The sequence below is a fragment of the Felis catus genome, chromosome B2 (genome assembly GCF_018350175.1).
Source record: "Felis catus isolate Fca126 chromosome B2, F.catus_Fca126_mat1.0, whole genome shotgun sequence".
NCBI lineage: Eukaryota > Metazoa > Chordata > Mammalia > Carnivora > Felidae > Felis > Felis catus.
Window position 1 is genome coordinate 35,541,364 of NC_058372.1, and position 18,930 is coordinate 35,560,293.

Here is an 18,930-nt window from a genome sequence, read left to right on the forward strand (position 1 = left end):
TAATTAAAAGCAGTTAAGAAACCCAAATAAGCTAGGGGCGCCTGGGTGGTTCAGTCAGTTGAGCATCCGACTTCGGCTCAGGTCATGATCTGACGGTTCATGAGTTCGAGTCCTGCGTCAGGATCTGTGCTGACAGCTCAGAGCCTGGAGCCCGCTTCGGATTCTGTGTCTCCCCCTCTCTCTGACCCTCCCCCTCTTACACTGTCTCTCTTTCTCTCTCTCTCTCTCTCTCAAAAACAAACATTAAAAAAATAAATTAAATTAATTAGTTAATTAATTAATTAAAAAAAGAAAGAAACCCAAATAAGCTAAAAGATGAAAACAAAAGGTAAAAATAAAAATCACCTAATAATTCCAGCACCCCAACCACCGTTAAAGTTCTGGAATGTGTCCTGCTAGACTTTTTTTTTTTTTTCCAAATACAAATATGTACATAGGTTGGTTGGTTAGTTTCAATCATGCTGTGGAGATTCTCAGAACCTGTGCTTTTCACTCAGCTCTTTATTCGTGAGTCGGCTATCACAGTGTTTCCCAAACTGGTCCCACAGAACCCCAGAGCCATTTTGCTATTGAGAGCAGAGTCCTTCCCCACCTGTTTGGGATGTACTGACGTATGCCAACTGAAATGGGCTTCTTTCCTGGAGAATTTCTCAGAGTCTTTAATTTACTAATGTACATTGTGAATCATCAAGAGGAGTCTGGCATTTCCTAAACATATTTCACTATGAAATCCCTTGAGGAATCTTCTTGAGGCTTGGGTCCGTGGAACATCATACAGGAAATGCTGTTCTGCAACATTCTTTATAGGGCTGCGGAGAACACAACAGTTTATCTCAATATCCCTTCAATTTATCGCTATTCCAAATAATTCTGCGATGACCGTCCATACAGAAACATTCCAAGCAGTAGGACTGTTGGCCACATGAAAGACCATGTTTGGGGCGCCTGGGTGGCCCAGTCGGTCGAGCGTCAACTCTTGCTTTCGGCTCGGGTCATGATCTCACAGTTCATGGGTTTGAGCCCCACGCTGGGCTCTGCGCTACGTCAGCGGGGGCTCCTGACACAGCGCTGAGCCTGCTCAGAATTCTCTCTCTCTGCCCCTCCCCACTCATTCTCTCCCTCCCTCTCTCTTTCCCTTTCTCAAAAAGAAAAAGAAAATCTAAGCCAAGATCGGGATCCCAGAAGAATGCCCAAAGACACAGGCACCTGGCAAAGGTGTGCCTTCTGTGTCAGCAGTTGATGCGTGGACTGCCTGATCGTCCTGACCGAGAGAAATGGTCCCGGCAGACCCAGCGTGAACACAGTCCAGTGGGGGCGGCTGCTTTCTGCAACCTTCTATCAGCACCGGATCCTCCCGCTACCCAGTAAGTCTGCCTCCCACAGGGCCGATGGCTTGCTGGGAACTAACAGGTCCGCTCTCCCTTACTCGCAGTTTCAAAATCCCCAAACTGCTGAAATCTGTATGATAAAGCCATTTTTATCGTAAGTCGTTTTACTACAAAGCCTGACCTGACGTGAACTCATTTGGCAGCAAAACGAGTCTCCACTGATGTGAGGCCATTTACGGCTTCTCTTTCCACCACTTAGTGTGTGAATGTTGGCGGACTTTGCTCAGAACTGTTTATATGTTTACCAGGTACTGCCCCACACCCTGCTGGGGGTATTTTGTAACATGCAGTGTTAAGGGAATCCATCATGGCACTTTTCTTTCTTTCTTTTTTTTTTTTTAAGTGTATTTATTTATTTTGAGAGAGACAGAGACAGCGCAGGGCCGGGGCGGGGCCGGGGGGGGGGGGTGAGTGGTGCAGACAGAGAGATTCCCAAACAGGCTCCGCACTACCAGCACAGGGCCTGATGTGGGGCTCGAACCCATGAAGCCGTGAGATCACAACCTGAGCTGAAACCAAGAGTCGGATGCTTAATCGATTGAGCCACCCAGGTGCCCCTCATGACACCTTTCTAAACCATGAAAAATTCTGAATTCTGAACCATCTGGCCCCAATGGTTTTAGGTAAAGGATTATAGGTCTGTATTTACAAAAGTTTCCCTAAAAAAGTATCGTGGGCTTACAAGTAAGAGGAGCCAGACACAGACACAAATAGGATACGATCCTGTTTCTATGAAGTTCAAGAACAGGCAGAGCAAACGGCCAGTGGTAGAAATCAGAATAGCAATTACCTCTGGGGAGGAGAATAGACCAGGAGGGAGCACGAGGGAACCTTGCAGGGTGCTGGAAATGTCCTGTATCCTGATCCGGGTGGAGATTACACAGGTACATACGTATGTAAAAATTCACCAAGCTGTACATTGAAGTGTACTGCACTTTGCTCTAAGTCGGTTACACCTCAAAACAAAAGTAAAAATAAAGATTATGGGAATCTGTTACCTCAAATTAAGCAATAAACGGCTCCCCATGGCACCCCATCCCACCCTATGATGCTTTTGAACTTCCCAACAAAACTTAAAAGTCATCGTCACATGTGTCTGGCTCATCTTTAATCCCAAGAAACAAGTTTAATGCAAAAGTCAAATTTAGTGAACAGGTAAAAAACTCTGATTTGCCCTCCAAAAGAACCCATCCCCAGAGTGTATCTGCGCTTTAAAAGTGCCGCAGGAAACCACTCGGGGCCTGGCTCCCTTGCGTGAGAGCCTCTCCGCTCTCATCAGCCACCGGGAGGATGTTTCCCGGCCCTGCTGCCTCCAGCAACGGCTGCTGAAACAGCCAGCGGGTGGTGAGTGCGGACCCAGGCCTGGCATCCTACCCACAGTGCTGCAAGTCAGAACTTGCGCCCGACCAACAATATCCCTTAATTGCATCTGATTAGCTGGAATTTGGAATTTGTATCTGAGAACTGAAGGGCACCGGGGACTCCTTGATTAAACAGGTCAGATAAGCATATATTGTGGAGAGGAGCAAGCTTCTTGAAGCTTGCTCGTTGCTCAACATCGGACAGCTCATGGCCTTGTCCTTTGACCCTCACTCCCATGACATGCCCACCTCCGCTTTCCCGCCCACTTCCTTTCTGTGCTCCACCGGGGGGAGGTCAGTGCTCCACTGGGGCCTGGCTTCTCTCTGCTACTCCACTCATGACTCAGCCCACATGTCAACCTTCCCATCTCCGGCCAGAGGGCACCGTTCTGATGGCCTCGGGCTGTCCTCGGCAGCCTCTGATCCTTTCAGGAACAAGTCAGGATATAAACAAACAAACTGACCCACTGGGCTTTTCCCTAATCTTTCTAGAGCACGCTGTCCAAATCAAGAGCCTGTGCTGATGGAAACATTCTATATCTGCGTTCTCCAACTCGATAGCCACTAGCTACCTGTGGCTATTGAAACAGCACCCCGGTTATGGCTAAGTACAACTTAGGAACTGAAAAAAAAAAATATATATATATACACATATATATACACATATATATACATATATATACATATATATACATATATATACATATATATATACGTATATATATATACATATATATGTATATATATATACACACATATATACATATATATATAATATATTTCTGATGTTGCATTCAGTTGTATTTTATTTTTTATTTTTATTTTTTAAAGTTTATTTATTTATTTGAGAGCAGGGAAGGGGCAGAGAGAGAGAGGGAGAGAGAGAATCCTAAGCAGGCTCCACATTGTCAGCACAGAGCCTGACTTGGAGCTCAGTCTCTCTCATGAACAGTGAGATCACGACCTGAGCCGAAACCAAGAGTCGGACACTTAACTGACTGAGCCACCCAGGCGCCCCTCTTCTTTTCTTCCTTTCTCTCTCTCTCTCTCTCTCTTTTTATCCTTAGCTCCAAGCCCAAGGTGGGGTTTGCACTCACTACCTGGAGATCAAGAAGTACATGTTTTACTGACTGCACCAGCCGGGCCCCCCCCACCTTTTTTTTATTTAAAGAAACGTCACCAGGGGCGCCTGGGTGGCTCAGTCGGTTAAGCTCCAGACTTTGGCTCACGTCATGATCTCGCAGTTGGTGGGTTCGAGCCCCGCGTCGGGCTCTGTGCTGACAGCTCGGAGCCCGGAGCCTGCTTCGGATTCTGTGTCTCCCTCTCTCTCTCTGCCCCTCCCTCACTCACGCTCTGTCTCTGCCTCTCTCAAAAATAAACAAACATTAAAACATAAATAAATAAATAAATGTTTTAAATGCAGGGCCAAACTCATTACTTTCAATCCAAGGAATGCAGATCAAGCTGGAGGAAACTTAGCGGTGGTGCACCATGGGGTTGGTTTTGACCGGCTCATCTCGGTGTTTGTATTAGACGCTCCAATAAAGATGTGCGGGTCTGCTAATCAAATACAGAGAGCGTGTTATGTTCTGAGAAGTCTGGCATACACATAACCAAGATTTAAACTATTGTGACAGGCAGGAGTGACACAGCTACAAAATTAGCTTCTCTTCATCGGACACCTCAACAGACCACACACGGTGCTAAGTGCCTTTCTGTATCATTTAATTGTCGCCCCTCCGTGAGATCAGAAATCGTGACCCCGTTTACAGATGAGGAACGTGAGACTCAGAGGGGCTAAGTCACTTACCCACTCTGAGCTTCCATTCAAAAGAACCTGACCCCGGGGTTCATACCCTTTCCACCACGCTCTGCCGTCTCCTACTCGGTTACGCCAACAAAATGAACATGAAAGGGGTAAGTGACCTTGATACGACGCATGGTAAAGCTAGAGGAGACCTGGTTCTAATGTTCATGACGTCAAAATCTTGGCATTGCTGCTGAACTTAGACAGCGGCAATATAACTCCTGAAAAAGCTCACATGACCTCGGGCTCTACCACAAAGCACAGTGACCACATTGAGGGAGCCAGCTACCCTTCTGTGCACCCCACCAGTCAGTGACATCGAGAAGGTGGGACCAGTTCCAAATAGCAGGCTTTTTAAACAGCTTTCTTGAGGTATCGTTGACATACAATAAACCGTGTGTGTTTAAAGTATACAATTTGAGGGGCGCCTGGCTGGCTCGGTCGGTAGAGCGTGTGACTCTTGATCTCAGGGTCATGAGTTCCAGCCCCACATTGGGTGTGGAGCCTACTTTTAAAATGATAAATAAATATAGGGGCGCCTGGGTGGCGCAGTCGGTTAAGCGACCAACTCTTGATGTCGGCTCGGGTCACGATGCCATGGGTCGTGGGTTCAAGCCCCATGTCGGGCTCTGCGCTGACAGCACAGGGCCTGCTTGGGATCCTCTCTCCCTGTCTCTCTCTCTGCCCCTCTCCCATCTCTCTCTCTCAAAATAAATAAATTTTAAAAATTAAAAAATAAAAATAATAAATAAAGTATACAATTTGATAAGTCTTGACATATGTATAAACCTGTACAAGCATCATCCCACAGAGCTTCCTTGTGCACTTTGTTTTTTGGTTTTCTGTTTCAATTTTTTTTTTTATGTTTATTCATTTTTCGAGAGACAGACAGACAGAGCTCGAGTGGGGCAGGGGCAGAGAGAGACAGAGGGAGCCACAGACTCCAAAGCAGGCTCCAGGCTCTGAGCTGTCAGCACAGAGCCCGATGCAGGGCTTGAACTCGTGAACTTCGAGATCATGACCTGAGCCAAAGTCGGACGCTTAATGGACAGAGCCAGCCAGGAGCCCCTGGACAAACGCTTTAATTTATTCTGGGTAAATAGCTTGGGAGTTGAATGGCTAGCCTGTATGTTTCACTTTTTTTTTTTTTTTCAACGTTTATTTATTTTTGGGACAGAGAGAGAGAGAGACAGAGCATGAACGGGGGAGAGGCAGAGAGAGAGGGAGACACAGAATCGGAAACAGGCTCCAGGCTCTGAGCCATCAGCCCAGAGCCCGACGCGGGGCTCAAACTCACGGACCGCGAGATCGTGACCTGGCTGAAGTTGGACGTTTAACCGACTGCGCCGCCCAGGCGCCCCTGTATGTTTCACTTTTTTAAAAACCTGCCAGTTCTTTTCCAAAGTACCTGTCCCATTTTATGTTCCCAGTGCAAACCCAGCTGGAGAGTTTCAGGTGCTCCCCATCCTTGCCAGTACTGGTAGGGCCTGTCTTTTAATTTGAGCCATTCTAATAAGTGTGTAGGGGTCAGACATCACTTTTTTTTTTCTTAATTTTTTTTTTAACGTTTATTTATTTTTGAGACAGAGAGAGACAGAGCATGAACAGGGGAGGGGCAGAGAGAGGGAGACACAAAATCTGAAACAGGCTCCAGGCTCCGAGCTGTCAGCACAGAGCCCGACGCAGGGCTCGAACTCACGGACCGTGAGATCATGACCTGAGCCGAAGTCGGACGCTTAACCGACCAAGCCACCCAGGCGCCCCCAGACATCACTTTTTAAAAGGGTACTATTACAGGGACGCCTGGCTGGCTCAGTCAGTGGAGCATGAGACTTGATCCTGGGGTGGTGAGTTCGAGCCCCAAGGTGGGTGTGGAGCTTACTTAAAAAAAGAGAGGCGGGGGGCGATATTACAAACCAAAAAATATATGGAAGAAAAAGTTGGAGGGGAAGGATCTGGACCCAGGACCCACAGGGAGCTGGGAGTATTTGGTTTGGAGACAGATGAGTATCTTAAGCATCTGTAAAAGGGACTAAATTTCTATGTTGTTTTAGAAGATGCACTAGAACCCGAGGGAAAAGTCACCGGCAAACAGACCTTGCTTCAGCTGAGAACCTTTTGATACAGGCTCTCAAAGGCAGAATGAGCGTTTGAGGAAGTGGGGTCTCTGCCCTTAGAAGGATCAGGCAGCAGTATTTGGAGAATTCCTCTCTCAGGGATGGTCAATTCAATACTGTTCACGTGGGCTGAGTACCTACTATGCACTGTGACGGGACGTGGCGAGAGGACACCAGAGCAGATGTTCTCATGCCTTTGCCTAAATACTATCATGTGATTAGGGTTCTGCCAAAGCTATGGGCAAGGGGGATAGGAGGGAGACGGAGGTGGAACTGCCCAGAGGGGGTAACCCTGGGTCTCCGAAGTCCTGTCGGAGGCTCCGAGAGAATACCTAAGTAGGGGGCCGCCTGGGTGGCTCAGTCGGTTAAGCATCTGACTTCGGCTCGGGTCATGATCTCGAGGTTCGTGAGCTCGAACCCCGTTTTGGAATAACATTCAGCTGAAAAGCAATCTGGAGCATTCTTTCCATATGATACGAAAATGCTCTCCAAGAGCTATTGAGTGGAAAAAGCAAGGTCTAGACACCGTGTATGGCAAACTAGCAGCTGAAGTTTTTAAAGGGGGTTTGGTGAGTTAAGAACACACACACAGGGTTCATTTGCATAATATCTTATACCTCTCGCCTAGTAACATAGGTTGCTTTTGAGACAGGAAGTGGCTGAGAGACAGGTGTGGGAAAGAAACTGTCTGACATACCTTTCTGCATCTTTAGAATCTTAACGGTGTAAGTGAATTGCCTATTAAAAATAAAATTAAAATTAAACTAAAAACGTTAAAGGCACCTGCCTATTTCAGCATGTTTTCCTGGAGTGCCTTCCTCAGCCTTTTCCTCTGCGTTCACTTCCCTCCATTGAGGCTTGTGGGCAAGTCTTCCTCTCCGAGGAGGCCGCCGTGGGGAGCTTATATTTCTTTCTGCCTCTCTCCCCAAGGAATGTATCATCAAGACCGATTTTTCTTAAACATTAATGTCTGTTAATGTAATCAGCTTGGTATCTTGTAAAAATTCAGACTCTGATTCAGTAGCCTACGATGGGCACTGAGGTCTGCATTTCTTTTTTTTTTTTTCTTTTTCTTTTTTTTAGATGTTTTATTTTTGAGAGACAGAGCATAAGTGGGGGAGGGGCAGAGAGAGAGGGGGACACGGAATCTGAAGCAGGCTCCATCTAGGCTCTGAGCTGTCAGCACGGAGCCCGATGCGGGGCTTGAACTCACAGACCGTCAGTTGATGACCCGAGCTGAAGTTGGACGCCCAACTGACTGAGCCACCCAGGCGCCTCCGAGAGTCTGCATTTCTAACCAGCTCCCGGGTGGAGCTAATGTTGCTGGTCTCAGACTACACTCTGAGCAGGGAGGGTCTAGAGCTCTGTGTGTTCCATGCTGAGGCTCATGGCCAAAGCACTGAGAGGTCTCGAGAAGCTGTCCTGCTCTAGAGAAGAGGAAGGGATATGATGGTGGCGATTCTCATGAAGAGAGAGGCACGTCGATCCTCGGGCTGGTCTGAGCCCCTTAGTTAGCATTGCTGCCAGAGTAGGGACCACTGACCATCACCCTGGGTCTCCATTCCTACCCACCACTCTCTTGCCTGGAGCACAGACGCACTCCCATACTGCCTCCATTGAAGGGAGGCCCAGATAGCAGGTGCCTCAGAGGGAGCTGTAGGAGATGCACCAACCAGAAAAATAAATGCCTTTCTCCTTCCTTCCTTCCTTCCTTCCTTCCTTCCTTCCTTCCTTCCTTCCTTCCTTCTTTCTTTCATAAACTCTACCTCCAACATGGGGCTCGAACTCACAAACCCCAAGATCAAGAGTCATATTCCTATTTCTGATGGACTAATGGTGGCTACAGGCCACACCCTCTCTCATGCCCTCCCTGAAAATTCAGAAGCCAAATCAAACCTCCTACAGAAAATGAAACCAGACAGCATTCAGCACAGCCTTTCTCCCTGGGTGAAACACAGATGTCTTGGATTCAGGTGTGGCGGGACCACCTGCTCTAGCAGAAAGCGGATCGCCCTCCAACAGAGGCCTCTTCACTTGCCCAGGATGAGAACTGACCCGTGAACCTGGAAGCCAGGCTGCCGAGCGCCCCCACCGCACCCCTTGCCCCAGGGGCAGGGTAGCTTCCTAGGCCACACACGTGGGTTTCCCTGATGAGGCAGTTTTCGCTATGACAAAACCCTGCTCTTGCCATTGCCAGAGAGGGAGGAGGATGGTGTAAGTTCTGGAGGGAAACCAACAGGCACATTCCCGCGGGGCAGACCCCACCCCTGACTGGAGCAGTGCCCCCCTCACCCCGGTGATCACTGGAGAAATGTCAGGGGAGGCACCCCCTCTCCCCATATCATCCCCACCCACCCGTGACCCTGCCTGAAATTGCACCATGCACGTTCATTCTTTTAGGATGAGAAACTGCATCTTTTAAAATACTCCCACCCACCAGACAGGTAATACATTCAGCTGTTATCAGTCATCTACACCTTAATGTGAATTAGTTGATTAGTCCTGGAATGTTTCACCTGGAATGCGCCTGGTCCAATCCCTCTTTTTACAAGTGAGGGAAACCAAAGCCCAGAGTGGAGGTGACCCACTGAAGGTCAAGCAACAAGGTGGTGGCCAAGTCATGGCAGGGAAGGGGCGTAAGGTGGCAGGGGAAGAGGAAAAACCCCAGGATCACTGAGAGGGGCAGAGGCATCGTCAAGGTTGTGCTTTCTACACTAATTCAGAGCTGTGTCAACCTTTTCCCCCACGAGAAGGTAGGAGGCGGAACCAGAAGCACGACTCCACCCCACCCCACCCTTGAACATAAAACTTCTTTGAAGTTTCTGGTTTTATCTCAGAGTTCATTCAGATGCAACATTCGTCTCTAAAGTATATTCTGGTTTGTTTTCACATAAAAATAATAGAATAGGGGCGCCTGGGTGGCGCAGTTGGTTAAGCGTCCGACTTCAGCCAGGTCACGATCTCGCGGTCTGTGAGTTCGAGCCCCGCGTCGGGCTCAGGGCTGATGGCTCAGAGCCTGGAGCCTGTTTCTGATTCTGTGTCTCCCTCTCTCTCTCTGCCCCTCCCCCGTTCATGCTCTGTCTCTCTCTGTCCCAAAAATAAATAAACGTTAAAAAAAAAGAATTAAAAAAAAAAAAATAATAGAATAAACCGGTGCTTGCCAGAGGAGAGGTTAGAGGGGAAGGGGATTAAAAGGTACAGACTTCCAGTTATAAAATAAATTAGAAAGATTTTTATTTTTTTTATTTTTATTTTTTTATTTTTATTTTTTAACATTTATTTATTTTTGAGACAGAGGGAGACAGAGCATGAACGGGGGAGGGTCAGAGAGAGAGGGAGACACAGAATCGGAAACAGGCTCCAGGCTCCGAGCAGTCAGCACAGAGCCCGACGCGGGGCTCGAACTCACATACTGCAAGATCGTGACCTGAGCCGAAGTCGGACACTCAACCGACTGAGCCACCCAGGCGCCCCTAAAAAGATTTTTAAATGCAAAATATTCTTTCTTATTTTTTAACGTTTTATTTACTTTTGAGAGAAGGAAAAAGAATGAGCGGGGGAGGGGCAGAGACAGAGGGGGACAGAGGATCCGGAGCAGACTCTGCATTGTCAGCACAGAGCCTGATGTGGGACTGGAACCCACCAACTGTGAAAACATGACAGTCGGATGCTTTAACCGACTGAACCACCCGGGCGCCCCGAAATATTCTTTAAATGGTGAGATTCAGGGACGCCTAGGTGGCTCAGTCAGTTGGGTGTCCGACTTTGGCTCAGGTCATAGTCTCATAGTTCGTGGGTTCGAGCCCTGCATTGGGCTCTGTCCTGACAGCTTAGAGCCTGGAGCCTGCTTCTGATTCTGTCTCTGCCTCTTTCTCGCTCTCTCTCAAAAATAAACATTAAAGACAAACAAACAAACAAATAAATAAATAGTGAGATTTAAAGGGCCCTAGGTGGCTCAGTCAGTTAAGCAACAAACTTCGCTCAAATCATACTGTCATGATTCCTGAGTTTAGGCCCTTCCTTGGGCTCTGAGGGCAGAGTCCCCTTCAGATCCTTAGTCTCCCTCTCCCTACCCCTCCCCTATTCACTCTCTCTCTCTCTCAAAAATAAATAAACATTTTAAAAATAAGTAAATTAATGGTGAGATTCATTTAGTCAGATAGCATTTTCTACTTGCCAGGTAGGCTGAGATCAAAGTTTGTATTTCTGAGGAGGAAACTCGGCTGGCTGGGATGGGGTGAGGAGACTTCTCACTGCATGCCTCTTGGTACCTTTTTTTTTTTTTTAAGTAATCTCTACCCACAACGTGGGGCTTGAACTCACCACCCCGAGATCAAGAGTCGCATGCACGCTCCACTGACTGAACCAGCCAGGCAACCCGCCCCTTTGCACCTTTTAAAATTATGTGCCGACTGCCAATATTACCTAGTCAAAAAAAATGAATAAAATTAAAACTTGGAAATGTGGGTGGGTGGGGGTGTGGGGAGACAGACCCTTTTGCTCGGATAGGAAAGAATGCAAACAGGAATATGTGCATGTTGGACAATCGTGGTGTTAACCCACATGCTAAAGGTGCACCCCTTTACCTAACAATGTCCGCTGTGGGGATCTAGGCCACACCTAGAAATGGCACACGAGCATATTCACGGCTCTATCATCTATGCTGACCCTTAGAGGCTGGCCTGAGCATCTAGCTGTCTTTGAAGGCCTTGATGACTCTGAACAAAGACCAGGAGCTACACTGCCTCCTTTCCAGTCTGGCGACCTTTGCACATCACCTCTTAAAGAATCGCTCTGGGGTGCCTGGGTGGCTCAGTTGGTTAGGCGACCGGCTTCGGCTCAAGTCGTGATCTCACAGCTCGTGAGTTCAAGCCCTGCATTGGGCTCTGTGCTGACAGCTCAGAGCCTGGAGCCTGCTTTAGATTTTGTGTCTCCCTCTCTCTCTGCCCCTCCCCCTCCCCCCACTCACGCTCCGTCTCTCTCAAAAATTAATAAATGTTTAAAAAATTCAGAAAAATAATAATAACAACAGCTGCTGCCTACAGAGTGGTTGATTTGCGCCTGGCTCTGTTATACACACAACTCCTCCTGTGTCACAGCCACTTCATGAACGAGCTGCTCTCCTCAGCCATGTGGTAGACGAGGACACTAGGGCATGTCAGCGCTAACCTTGCCCACGGCCACGCTCCCTAACTCAGCAGTGGCAGAGAGAAGATTTCAACCAGATGCCCATGCATCCGTAGCAGCTACCATTTATTAAGCACCTGCTGTGTGCTGAGCCACTGTGCTAGTCACTTGGTGGTGTTTTTACGAGGTCATCTCATAGTCCCGTGTGAGTGCAAGAGGTGATGGGGGTGAGGGGCGTCACTGAGGGAACTGTCCCTGCCCTTAAGAAGCTGATAATGCAAGTAAGAAGATGACCACAACAATCCTTCCACTTCCGCAAAGCCTCACGGCTTCCAAAGCCTTTTATCTATCTCATTTAATCTTCTTGACAATCCAGCCAAATAATTTTCGTGCTCCAGGGTGAGGAAACCAAAGCTCTCCAAGTCACATGGGATGGCCCCCAAGATCATCCAACCAGCCAGGGGAGGAGCTGGAACCTGACCTCAGGTCTCATGACTCCGTCTCTGCTGAGGGGGTATAACATGCTGCCTCCACAGCCCGGCTCAGTGGTTTCCAACCTGCTCTAACAGGAGGACTCCTTCCCCGCTTTGGAAATTGTTGCAAGCCTGCAAATGAATGGAGCTGTTATTTAGGGTTTTAGTCAACCAGGGAAATTCACAGTGGAAAAACGACCAGGGAAGCAGACCGCCAAAGAGCAGCAGCACAGTTAGTTACCCAGACATTACTTATACAGTCGGCAGACAGTATTTGGAGTACAAATAGACACAGAGACTTCTTGCAATAACCCTGCAGCCCACGAGCAGGCAGCCACTGGCTGAGACCCCACGGCCAGAGCAGTTCAGAGGAGGACACGTCTCCCAAGTCCATTTTCTCGATCAGAGCGAGGTGGGGGTGGGGCGGGGGAAGCACCAAAATTCAATGGGATTGGTGGAAAGTGGTGTTGGGGGGAGCGCTGGGAGCAAAGGGGTGTGATAAGGGCCACAGGTCAGTGGAGAGGCCAACAGGGCACGTGGGTGTCTGTGTATTTCTTTTGGAGGAAAAGGTTGATTCGGGATGCCCAAGAGCCACTACAGCAGTTGGGGTAAAGAAGCAAACCAAACATTAAAAAAAAAAAAAAAAAAAAAAATTGGTGGGTTCGAGCCCCGTGTCGTGCTCTATGCTGACAGGTTGGAGCCTGGAGCCTGCTTCCAATTCTGTGTCTCCCTCTCTCTCTCTGCCCCTCCCCTGCTCACGCTCTGTCTCTCTGCCTCTCTCTCAAGAATAAACAAACATTAAAAAAAAATTTTTTTTTTAAAGAAACAGACTAGAAATGGAGAGGATGGCCTAGAAGAGAGATCATGCAAGAGGTTTGAACTTGCAATGAAATTACCTTTCGAGAAGTAAAGAGAACATCCAAGGCTGTCGTAGTGGGTTCTCACTTGCTACTGAGTGTGCCCCCGCCCTGCACCATCCCGCTCCCCTGTGCACCCACATCCGAGCTGAACAGACAGGCGGCCCTCCGTGCCCTTGACTATGTAGACGGCCTCCATGCTTGATGATCCCTTACCTTTCCAGGATCTTCTCCATGCAGTACAACGCCACAGTGAAGCTCATTGACGTTAGCACCCAGAGGCCCGGGTGCAAGTCCCAGCTCTGCAGCAATCCCGTACGACATTAAACTTCTCAGGGCTTCCGTTTCCTCACCTGTAAGACGGAAGTAACAATAGTACTTGCCCTGTTGCTATTTCGAGGATGAGGCGCATGAGCATATGTTAAATACTGAGAACAGGGCGTCCTAGAATAAACGCTTGCTATTATTCCCATGAAGAAGCCTTTTCCGGAGCCCCTGGGTGGCTCAGTTTGTTGAGTGTCTGACTCTTGATTTGGGCTCAGGTCATGATCTCACGGTTCGTGGGATTGAGCCCTGTGTCAGGCTTAGCAATGACAGTGTGGAGCCTCCTTGGGATTCTCTCTCCCTCTCCCTCTGCCCCTCCCCTGCTCATGCTCTCTGTCTCTCTCTCAAAATAAATACACATTAAAAAAAAAAACTTAAATAAAAAAAGCGGTTTCTATTCCCAACTAATCACTTCTCTCCCCTGCACACTTGGCCATCCAAGCTCTTCTGCCACTTTTTTCCCCCCACTTATTTGCCTATTTATATGTTTCTTGATATTAAACAGTAAACACCTGGCACATCAGAGACATTTATGAAGGAAGGAAGGAAACGAAGGAAGGAAGGAAGGAAGGAAGGAAGGAAGGAAAGAAAGAAAGAAAGAAAGAAAGAAAGAAAGAAAGAAGAAAGAAAGAAAGAAAGAAAGAAAGAAAGAAAGGTGGGTGAGAGGGAAGGAGACAGGAAAAGGGCCCTGACTGCAAAACCTTTAAAATTTCATTATGGAACGAGGCTGGCTCAGTCTGCAGAGCATGGATGGGACTCTTGATCTCGGGGTCGTGAGTTTAAGCCCCATGCTGGGCAGAGAGTTTGCTTAATAAAATAAGTTTACTGTGGCAGTCACCAAAGTGAAAAGAAACCATACAATCCTCATCTTCTGTAGGCGTATCTTACAACCCTACTTCCCACCAAGCTTTGGGAGTTTGCAAACATCACGTAAGTTGCAATCCCAGCCTCCATGGAGCTGACAATCTATGGCGGGTGATGGGACATGCCATGTGAAACATAGCTGTAGAACAAGGTTGTTGCACTTGCCAGCCAAGGGATAGTCAGTGCCACTGGAAGGCCAGAGCTGGGAGAGGGCAGAACAATATGGGGTGAGTCACAAGTGTGTGTGTCATCCTTGCTCAAGGTAAACTAGGACTGTTGGGTAACAACAGGAAAATGTCACAAAGCAGGATGAGCCAGTGCATGCCTCTGATTGGTGGGCACAGCCTTGGGTGTGGAGGAGGGAGAGAAATTCAAGGCTTGCTGGGGGTCAGGGCACGCGTGGTGGGACAGTGGGATCGAAGCCCAGAGCCAGAGCCCTTCCAGAGCTCCTACTGGCTTAGAACCTCCATTTTTTTAATCTTCCCTGTGTTGTGTGATCTCTTCTAGATGCTGGTTTCTGATAACTTTTTTTATTACTATGCAAGTAACATGCTTTCATAGAAGAAATAAGGAGGAGCAAGAGGAGGAGGAGGGAGAAGGAAAAGAAAATCCAGAGAAAAGAGAAAAAATAACCTAAAGTCCCACCGCCCCAAATCACTCCATATTTTGGTGCCTGCCCACCCACCCTTTATCCTCTCTTCCACCCACCCTTCAACCTACCCATCCGTCCACCTATTCATTCATCCATCCATCTGTGTCAGAGTTCTTAGTTGCAAACGACAGAATCCACTCTAACTGAAAAGGAACTTATCTCTTTTTTTATGATGATTTGGTTTTTCAGTTTATTCATTTTTATTTTTTTAATTATTTTTTCTAATGTGTATTTCTGAGAGAGAGAGAGAGAGAGAGAGAGAGAGAGAGAGAGAGAGGTAGAGAGAGAGGGAGACACAGAATCTGAAACAGGCTCCAGGCTCTGAGCTGTCAGCATGGAGCCTGATGTAGGGCTCGAACTCACAAACCTTGAGATCATGGCCTGGGTTGAAGTCGGACATTTAACCGAATGAGCCACCCAGGTGCTGCTTTTATGGGTTGTTTTTTTTTCTTTTTTAATGCTTATTATTTTTGAGAGAGACAGAGAGACAGAGAGCAAGCAGGGGAAGGGCAGAGAGAGACGGAGACACAGAATCAGAAGCAGGCTCCAGGCTCTGAGCTGTCAGCACAGAGCCCGACGCAGGGCTGCAACTCACAGACCACGAGATCATGACCTGAGCTGAAGCTGGCCGCTTAACCGACTGAGCCACCCGGGAGCCCCTTTTTCAGTTTATTTTAAGAAAGAAAGCATAAGTGGCGTGGGGGTTGAGGGAGAGGCAGAGTCAGACGCAGAGAGAGAATCCCAAGCAGGCTTTGCCCTGTCAACAGAGTCTGACAGTGGGGCTTGATCTCAAGGACTGTGAGATTATGACCTGACCTGAGATCGAGAGTCGGATGCTTAGCGGACTGAGCCACCCAGGTGCCCCTAACAGAAAAGGAACTTATTAAAATACATTCAGTAGCTCACAGAATCCAAAAGGGAAGACAGGCACAGAGGCTCAGAATGCAGGGATGATTCCCAAACCACCTCAGGGTACTTTTCTAGCCAAACCACCAAGGCAGCTATCAGCATAAATTCTGCAACTTGCCTGAACTCACCCCCTTCAACAATGGTGGGAATTGGATTTCAGACCATCCCTCCTGTTGCTCTAAAGGCCAGATGCCTCCTCTAACCCCCTTCCCCAGGACACCTGCTTCCTGTTGCCCTCTTCCAAATCAAAACCCTCATGTGCATGCATCTGATTGGTGGAACCTAGGTCACATGCCTACACCTTAGTTGCAAAGGAGTCTGGGAAAGTAAATTTCTGGCCTTCAGAGAAGTGAGATTTATGATCTAGGGAAAACCCACAAACACAAGAAAGTTAATCAAAAGATACAGACTGGTGACCTTAATGCAGGGCAAATGTCGCCTGCACTATGCATTATTTTTCTCCTTACAAATATAGAATGATATCAATTTAATTATTCTCTGAATCTCCAGTGCCTGGCACACAGCAGGCACTCAATGCAGGAGGAAGGAAAGGAGAAAGAGAAGGGAGAGATTACACGTTTACATGCTGCCTCACTAAACAAGATTGAACGAAGACTTCATGTTTATAGAATCCGTACAACTCCCAAGGCCGTCCGTGGATTATGAAGGAAGGTCTCTCGCCCAGCACGTTAGTACAAAGCTGCCCCCAGCCGTCAGGCTCGTGCTCTGGCCATGGCGTGCAGCATCTAGACCCCAGGGAATGCTGTATCCTGAGGAGTCACTTTCTCTGTAGCCCACCTGTTGGCTTAATGTCACTCAGGCTGACACTGAATCTTCTCCCGTCCCCAATCCCAGAGTTTCATGAGGTTTTAAGTAGTCTCTGAGGGCCACTCTAAAACAGTTGCTGCAAAGGCAACATTAGAGGCCTCCCAGGGTGATAAACATCACTGGCACCACTTTCAAGCGGATCTGTTCAAATCAGTCGTGTTCTTCATGGTCAAGGTGTGCCATCACAGAATTATATGGGTCCTGCCTTTTAGAAGTTTATACTGTAATTGTTAAGAGGCAAGATGCATGCACTTAAATGACAAGCTCCCTTGCTGCCAAATAAGGTAGGAAAACGTCCCTGCTCCCAGGGCCTGGGGGGATGGCCAGGCCCCACAGGCTGAGTGAGAGGAGCCTGCTGAGAAGGGGAAGGGCTGGGGGAGGTAGTGGCCAGGGCACCGGCTTGGGAGTCACAGCAAACCCGCATTCTTCCCTAACCCCCTCAAAGCAGGTCAGACCCTGTATCTTCAATTGCTGTCGCATCGCGTACCCCTCTTTATGGCTGAGTTTCTTTGCGGGGTTATCTGGTTGGTGTCTGCCCCCTCCCCTCCACCCCGAGCCGGCTGTGGTGCCCTGAGGGAGGTTCCGGGTGGGCAGAGGCTGGTGAGGACCAAATCAGGGCGAGGCTGCAGGGAGGGTGAGGCTGAGACCCATCACAAAGACAGTCTGAAGCCTCCCCCTCACACTCCTTTCCCCCAGGGAAGAGCAGCTGATGTGTTTCTGGAGTGTTCCAATCCAATTAGTGCCCTCCCTTGCTCCAAGGAGGGGCCCAAGCCACCACTCCCCTCCCTGAGGTGGAGACGGGGTGGGGAGGGGGTGCTGAGGAGGTCTGAACACCCTGACCCAGCTCCTCCTGGCAGCGCGGCTGGCTCGCCGCTGCTGAGAGGCTGCTATGACAGCGCCCGTTTCTAGGCGACTGTTCTGGGGAATGGTCTGTTTTGGCAACCGGAGGGCCCCTGGGTAAAGGGGGCCCGCAGGCCGCGGCGCATTTGCATAGCAACGTCCTCCCCTCCCGGAGCCGCGCGCTGCTCTGCGGCCGCTCAGCGGGGCGGGAGGCTCCCGCTCCGGCTCCGGCTCCGGCTCCGGCTCCGGCCCCGGCCCCTGCCCTCGGCCCGGCCCGGCCCGGCCCGGCCCGGCCCGGCCCCAGGCCCGCCCTGTGCTGTCACCGCCACACGGCCCCCTCTCACTTCCCGGGGAGGTGGAGGCCGCTTGCTGAGCTGGGGCATTTCCGGAAAGGCTGGTGCCCTAGGGAAGTGGGGAAATGATGCTTGGGGACAAAACACAGACACGGGGGCGGGGGAGGGGGGATGGAATATAATCTTTTACACACCGGAGTCAAAGTCACAGGGCTTGGCAGCATCAAAATGCATCCTGGGTAACAGGGTTGCCTCACAAAATGTTTCTGTAGGTGAACCCTCCACTGAGCCCTAGGAGGTGCTCAGATAATGTCTTTTGGGTCATTAAATTGCAAGTGTGTATGTGAAGTTGGAAACGGGTGGGCCTGGAAAAAATATTTCTTACCTAGAAAAATCAGGGGGTGATATTCTTAGGAAATATTTTCAAATGCTTGCAGGAGGGACTTGGTGACATAGTATTGTCCATGTAATTTCCGAAGAAACCGAAAGGGAAAATAAGTAACTCCCGGAGGCCCCCCCTCTGTCCTGCACACGCCCACCCCTCCGCAACTACCTCTGCCATCTTGAGTCCGTGATGCCAGCTGAGATACCAGGCTCTGAACACGCGGACATTAACCGCCCAAGGACACATGCCCTGGGCTGGAACCCGAGAAGGGGGTTGGGCAGGGGCAGGTCACCTCAGCTGAGCGATCACATTCCCTGGCAGCTGTCCAAGGGGCAGCTCTGGCTGCACCTGTTTGTGGGGAGATTTGCTTTTATCAGTATTGACACAGCAGCAGGGCCAGGGAATAGCATAGTAATAAATAAATGAGAGAGGGAGAGAAAAAAAAAAAAAAAGAGGCAGGAGCCACCGAGGCGAGGCAAAAATGCTGAGGTCTTTTTTTGCTTGTTGTATGTCAGCGCGTTCCATCCAGTTTCCCCACCCCTGAAATCTCCGAGGATCACGGAACAGCCTTGGCATGGGAGCCCTGGGTCTTAAAGAGATAAAATTGCAGCTCAGAAGCACCTTAAGATCCTTTTGTGCCAGTATCCCTAACCAACAGATCTCAAGGTTACTGGGTATCCTCACCCGCCACTTAACTGTGTCAGG

General features: G+C 49.0%; 1 long non-coding RNA gene across 2 annotated transcripts; it reads right to left on the reverse strand.

Moving 5' to 3' along the window:
• Nucleotides 1–483: 483 nt before the first annotated feature.
• LOC109499651 lies at nt 484–18,647 on the reverse strand. 2 transcript variants are annotated; one of them, XR_006597722.1, is made up of 6 exons: nt 18,394–18,647; nt 13,347–13,483; nt 12,282–12,405; nt 4,188–4,306; nt 2,179–2,344; nt 484–809 (listed from the first exon to the last, which is right to left on the reverse strand). It is a non-coding gene; the product is annotated as an uncharacterized LOC109499651 (long non-coding RNA). The 2 variants fall into 2 exon arrangements; XR_002157035.3 differs by lacking the exon at nt 18,394–18,647 and adding an exon at nt 17,195–17,767.
• Between the last annotated feature and the right edge of the window lie 283 nt (nt 18,648–18,930).